Here is a 6,966-nt window from a genome sequence, read left to right as displayed (position 1 = left end):
CCCCCCCCCCCCCCGACCCCGCTTCAATTTAGGATTAAAGGAAAAGCTCGGAATCCGGCGCGGGGCGGGGAGTGACCGGCCAAGTTAGGGTTTCGGAAGGGGATGGGGCGGGACTTGCTGCCCAGACCCAGCCCTCTGGGGGAACCTAGGAGCAAAGACGGGCCGCCAGCGGAGAGGCGCCCGTGGCGGCGGAGGGCCGGCGAGGCAGAGCCGGGGCACGGCCAGCGGGGATTCCTTTTGCTTGACTGTGCTCTTGGGCCACCAAAGGTTTTCCCGAAGAAGTGATCCACAGTAGCGATCCCCGGAGCCATTGGCCTGGCAGCGTTTGTGCCGCCTCCATCCCCGCTCCAGGAGGGGCCAGAGCTTGGCTGTTCTCTGCAAAAGCTTCTGGAGTCAAGAAGGAGGCCGAACCTCTGGGCTAAGGCCCCTCAGAGCCGTGCAAAATGGAGGCTGTCACTGCCCCAGTTCGGTGGCGCCGCGGCAGCCAAGAAAGGGCCTTTTGGTCTGGTCTGCTGCCCAGCCAGAAGGGACTCGATTTCCTCCGAGGAGGCTTTAAGCACAAGCGGAATTTCCCCAGTGACCTTCGCCTGGCCCTGCCTCCAGATCCCCCCCAGGCCATTCCACCGAGCTGGGGGTGCCCCGAGGAGCAGCTCCGACCCCATCCATCACCTTCTCTTCCCACTCCCCGAACTCCATGGACTCCCAGGTACCTCTGGGCTCGAATGGCGGCAGACCTTTGCATTTCCTCACACACACACACAATCTGTCCCCTTTCTAACTTCAGTCACGTAATCACTAAACACTTATGACGTGCCTACTGTATGCCAAGAACTGTGCTGAGTGCTAGACTTACCAAAAGGGCGAACAACAATATTGCAAACAAGCAGGCTCCAGATAGGATGCAGAGGGACTCATGAAGAGAGGGAAGGCCCTAGAATTAAGGTGGCAGAAAGGCTTTCTGTGCACGGCGGCGGCGAGGTTTTGATTGAGATTTAAAGACAGCCAGGAAGGGTAGGAGGCGGACTGGAGGAGGCCTGGGCCAGAGGTAGAGCGCCTTGTTCCTGGAACAGTCACTGGATCTCAGGGAGCAGAGCGGACGAAGCCTGGAAAAGGAGGAGGGGGCTTTGCTCCCGGAGAGAGAATTGACATAGTCGGGCCTCTGTTTGAGTGGAGGGAGAGCCCCAAGTCCAGGACACTCACCAGCAGGTGACGAGGGAAGGGGCCACTTTGGAGAGATGCTGCAGAGGTGAAGTCAGGATGGAGAGAGAGTGGGGAGCCTGGGGGGATGGGAGGGAGAACGATCACTAGTTGTGCTTAAGATGTTTATTGGGCGCACACTCAGAGCCCTCCCGATGGCCAGGAGGAAGCGCCTGGAGAATCATCAGCCTAAAGGTGGTAGATAACTCGATCCAGAGGAGCTCACCCAGAGAAGTAGTCTGGAGGGAGAAGAGAGGCAGGCCTAGGACAGAACCCGGAAGGATGCCTGCCCAGGGGGAGAGGCTCCAGCAAAGGAGGCTGAGAAGGAACCGTCAGAGACGTAGGAGGAAAATCAGGAGAGGGCCCAGGGCGTCCCAGAGACCTCAAGAGACGAAAGCATCCCAGGCGAGAGCCATCCACAGCGTCCAGAGCCGCAGAGGGGTCAAGGAGGAGGCCAAGGACTTAAACAAGGGCCTCGGATTTCCCAACTAAGAGCTCACTGATAACTTCAGAGAGAGCCGTTCAACGGAAACGATGAGGCCAGAAGGCAGATCGTACAGCAGTTAAGAAAGGAGGTACAAGATATATAGGCCAACAGTTAACAGGGACGGGAGGATCCAGTGAGGGGTTTTCGAAGATCTCTTGGGCAGGTAGAGGAGGGGTCGGCCTCGGCCGCTTTGTCATGTGAGGCAGGAGTGACAAAAGAGGAGCAGGTAGCTCCCGAGTGCCTCAAGAAGGGGAAAGAGGAAGTTCTCTGTGCGTGGTGTCGGTTTTTTTCCTGCGAGCTATGAGGCAGGGTTCCCAGCCAAGAGAGTAGAGGGGGGAGGGGGAGCCACGAGGAGGATAAAGGCTCGGAAGAGGGAGAGTAGAATTGTCTGGCAGCAGCGAGGTTGTGTGATGACACCAGTCGGCAGTGGGCCCTCTCAGAAGAGTCGTGTGCTTTTCTCCATCTTTGTTCAGTGCACATGTGTTAGAGCAAAGGCGCCGAATGGTGGCACTGATCCAAGGCTAAAGCTTGGCTGGAGCGATCGGGGGAGGGACCACCCGAGGAAGGCCAGCAGAGAGTTGGATTGATTCACCAAGGGGTCAAGATGGAGAGAAGAGGAAGAGAGAGGCGAGTGCAGGGGAGAGGACCAGGGAGAGGACTGAGAGCTTACCCGGTGGTGAAGAACAGAATCTGGCACGGGAAGGTGGTGGGAGAGGCCAAAAGCCCAGAGATCGGGATCAGATCAGGGGACTTGGGAATTCCCCAGCTTAGAAGCAGTACATTGACGGCAGCTACCACTGACAGCAAGATCAAGGTGGGCTCAGGAGGACATTGTGGGAACTGAGTAGATTGAGAAACTGAGAGGTTAGCGAGCTTGAGGGGGAGCCGGTATATTTGGTGAAGTCCCCCAGTACGGAGGCGGGAGTTGGAAAGGAGCAAAAGACCGTGAGCCATGACCCCAACGCATTGAGGGAGGGAAGTGATGGGGGGACAACAGTACCAGGATTTTGATTGGGGCAAAATGTAGACTGTATGGACATCAATAATAATTATAAGAGGGGCAGCTGGGTAGCTCAGTGGATGGAGAGTCAGGTCTAGAGAGGGGAGGTCCTGGGTTCAAATCTGGCCTCAGACACTTCCCAGCTGTGTGACCCTGGACAAGTCACTTGACCCCCATGGCCCACCCTGACCACTCTTCCACCAAGGAGCCAATACATGGAAGTTAAGGGTTTAAAAATAAAATTAAAATAAAACAAAATAAAAAAATAATAATTATAAGAGCAGCTAACGTTTCAAAGCACATGCTCTGTGCTGTGCACTGTGCTGAGAGCAGCCCTTTAGGAATATTACTTCATTTTGATACTCACAACAGTCCTGGAAGGTGAGGAAATTGAAGCAGACGGAAGTGAATTGACTTGCCCAGGGTCACACAGCTCAGAAGGATCTGAGGGTCCATTTGAAGTCAGCTGTTCCTGACTCCAGGCTGAATGGCCCAAAGGAGAAAAGGTTACCGAGCAATGGAGATGGGCGAGAACCTGGAAGTGCCCATCTTTTGTCTGTTTCCTTCCTTCTGCGTAGTCTAGAGGCCAGTGCCATTGGCCTCCTTGACGTGCTTCTCGTGTACTACTCCATCCCCAGACTGCCTTTTCCTGGCTGGTGCCCATGCCCAACCTCCACCTTTCAGTCTCCTGGACTTGCTCGAATACCCCCTTCCACTAGAGGTCTTTGCTGGTTGTCCCTGGGTCCCACCCCCACTGTCCTGCTTCATTTGAGGCTAAACTTCTCGAGGGCAGGGATTAGGTTTTCTCCCTTAGTTTTACCAGCCTGGCACCTAGCCAGGGTTTGCTAAGTGGCTCATTGGTTGATACTGTTTGAATTCTAAAACACTTCTCCTCCCCCCAAAAATAGTTTGTTTATTTCTTTGTTTAGCCCTTGTCTTCTGTCTTAGAATCAATACTGTGTATGGGCTCCAAGGCAGAAGAGTGGTGAGGGCTAGGCAATGGGGGGTCAAGTGACTTGCCCAGGGTCACACAGCTGGGAAGTGTCTGAGGCCAGATTTGAACCCAGGAACTCCCGTCTCTAGGTCTGCCTCTCGATCCGCTGAGCCACCCAGCTGTCCCCCATAGTGGTTCCTTTAAAAATACTTTTAGTATGCTCCAGCTGGATGCCAGCACTTGCTCAGTCCCATCCCTTCCATGCTGGGATCCATGGAAATGATTGTATCCTTTAAGAAAAACAGCCAAAGCTTCAGCTGACTGGACGGCCTACTCTGTAGTTTTCGATCTTCGGGACCTGGCGGGCGTGGGGGAGGCAGTGTGGGCACAGCAGTTCAGTAGAGTGGTCAGCTTGGCGGTAAGAAGCGCCGGGACCATCTTACCAGAAACTTTGGGTTCTTGTCATTACGGTGAAAGGCTGGTTTCTTTCAAGAGACCTGAATGCTGGCACTGTTTACAAATGCTTTCCGGCCGTTTCTGAATGGCCGTCTGTGGTGGGGAAAGACGTCCAGAGAAAACCCTTTGAATACGTTACGTGTACAGGAGGCTCACCTGGCCACCTGCTTGGCCATGAATGGCTTTTAGCCCCTGTTTGCGTTTCCACGCGAGGACTGACGTGCCTCGGAATCCATGCTGCCAACTTGGTTGAAGGTCCAATCAGTTCAGTTTCTTTCAAAAGTCTCCTACTTGTCTGCATTTAGGCCTTCTTTCCGAGCTCCCATCTTCTCTCCAACACTCCCGTTCCTTATTAAAAACAAAACTGGTGGGGGCAGCTGGGTGGCTCAGGGAGCTGAGAGCCACCCCCCATTGCCCAGCCCTTTCCGCTCTTCTGCCTTGGAGCCAATACCATCTAGTTTAAGACAGGAGGTAAGAGCTTTAAAAACAAACTGGTAACGGCCGAGCACAGTCAAACAAGAGAAATCCCCACCAGGGTCAGGTCTAAGAGTCAGCGTCTCCTCTTAAAGCACGTTTTGGATTTGCCTCTTTTCGTCATCGTTCACTTTAACTGTCGATTTCAGTTAAATTCAGCAAATTTGATTAAATGTGCCAAGTACCCGAGGCCCCGGTTACAAAGAAATGAACGGTTTCGCCCAGCTTGCCGCCTTCCTGGGGGCCGGGAGGGTAGGCGGCGACTCAGCATTTATAGATAAGTAAACAAAAGGTTCCCACAAAGTTAGGCAAAATAATTCTTGGGCCAGAATATAGAATGCATAACATTGGAGAGTCAGGCGGGATTGGGATTGGGATTGGGAAGTACCAAAAGGCTAAGCAAAGGACTTTGTAGAGACCTAGAGGCTGGAGGGAGCCATGGAGGCTTCTTGAGCAAGGGCAACTCAAACCTGGAGCTTCAGAAATGGATGGATATGAATGAACAAATGAAATGAAAAAAATTATGAAGAGCTTATACTGAGGGGGCAGCTGGGTAGCTCAATGGATGGAGAGCCAGGCCTAGAGACAGGAGGTCCTGGGTTCCAATCCAGCCTCAGACGCTTCCCATCTGAGTGACCCTGGGCAAGTCACTTGACCCCCATTGCCCACCCTTACCACTCTTCCACCTAGGAGCCAATACGCAGAAGTTAAGGGTTAAAAAAAAAAGAAAAAAGAGCTTATACCGAATTAAGTGCTTATATTAAGTCCTCACACATGGGAATTTCAACATACATACTGAGAGCCAACAAAAACACATTACTACTCCCAGTTTCTCAACTCATTTCCCATGACCTACTTCTCTGCCTTGCCTCAGCTACGTAGAGATGGCCATACCCTTGACCTTGCTGCCACCCACAAATGCCCCATCTCCATCTTCACGAATTCCCAGTCGCCTGGCATTCATTCTCCCACTTTCTCTGCCGGACCACCCTAAAGCCCACACTGTGGCCTTGGATCCTTCCCCCTTTTGGTTCTGTCCTAAGCCGTCAGCCCTACGCTAGCTCCATGCGCCACCATCGAAGCCCCCTGGCGAATGAGTTCAGCTCTACACCATCCTCTCCTCTCGAGTCCCTCACTGCTTATGAAGCAACCATGCGTCTGACTGTCACCTCGCCTCAGCTCTTTGGCAATCCCTCTGTCCCTCTCTTATCCAGCCTCCCACTCCACACAACAGCTCTTGCAAACTGTCTCCTCTCTCTTCAGATCTCCCATGGTTCCTCCTCCCCCATTCTCGGCTAAAAATCCTAACGTGGATGTTACATTTCCTGGAAAAATTGGAGCCATTTGCCCAGAGCCCCCCTTTTCCTCCCTTCCTCAACTTCTGCCACTGCTTCTGCCTCTGCCAGTCTCACGTGAGGAGGCGTCCCGTCTCCTGGCCCAGGCAGACCCCTCTGCGTGTACCCTTGGTCCCATTCCGTCCAAAGATGCCCCTGCTTAGCTGCCTTCCATCCCCACAAACTGTCATTCCAGATCTCTCTTCCCTTCCGTGGCGAGACTCCTCTATGTGATGGTTGCCTCAACTTCCTTTCCCCTCGCTCTCTTCTTACTTCTCTGCAGACTGGCATCTGCCTAGTGGACGTGTCGAACCGAACGTCCCGTCTGTGTCTGTGCCTATCTTAACCTCAACGAGTCCGAAAAGCCTTTCGCTTTCCCCTCTTCCCGACTTCCTTCTTGCTGCTGAGGACGCCAGCACCGTCCCAGCCACCCAGGCTTTCGGCTCGGCCTCGCCTCCTTTCGCAAAGTTGATTTTATCATCATCCGAAGGGCTCTTGTGGCTCTAAGCCTGTTTCCTCGTGACTTGGTGCGATTTTTAAAAAGTACATTATGAGGCCAAAAGGAGAAAAGCGCAAAGCAGAGTGAGAGGACACTGAGCAGTCGTAGCAGCGGAAAGACGAGAGATCCGTATCTACACGTAGGTACACGTAAGACTTTTTCGACGACATTTTAAAATAAGCCTCTGTCGCGTTGCTCCTGGGTCTTCTCGTGGCTTAGGTCAGTTTGGTTGCTTCAGCATTGAGGGCCCGAACGTCTATCACTAGCGTGGGCTTGTCCTCTGGGGTTCCTTTCATAACGTAATACACGACGTCGGCCCCTTATTTTTGTAAACATTTGCTTTGCTTTGTCTGAGAGCATGAGAGCAGCTCCTGCGCTTGGGGATCCATTTGATCCATTAAAGACTCTTTCCATCTCCTCAGGTTCATTTCGTGTGTTTTCTGTTGCATTTTGGAGCTGCCGTTGCGGGCGTTGTTTCCGTACCCCACCTGGCGCTCCTTCTTGTGGAACCGCAAGGCGTCGGCATTTGATCTCCCTTCCTCCGCCTCTCCTTTCGAGAGCTTTTTCCCAGGAGAGCTTTTTCTC

Source organism: Gracilinanus agilis, chromosome X (assembly GCF_016433145.1).
Source record: "Gracilinanus agilis isolate LMUSP501 chromosome X, AgileGrace, whole genome shotgun sequence".
Lineage (NCBI taxonomy): Eukaryota > Metazoa > Chordata > Mammalia > Didelphimorphia > Didelphidae > Gracilinanus > Gracilinanus agilis.
Note: the sequence above shows the minus strand (reverse complement) of the source record.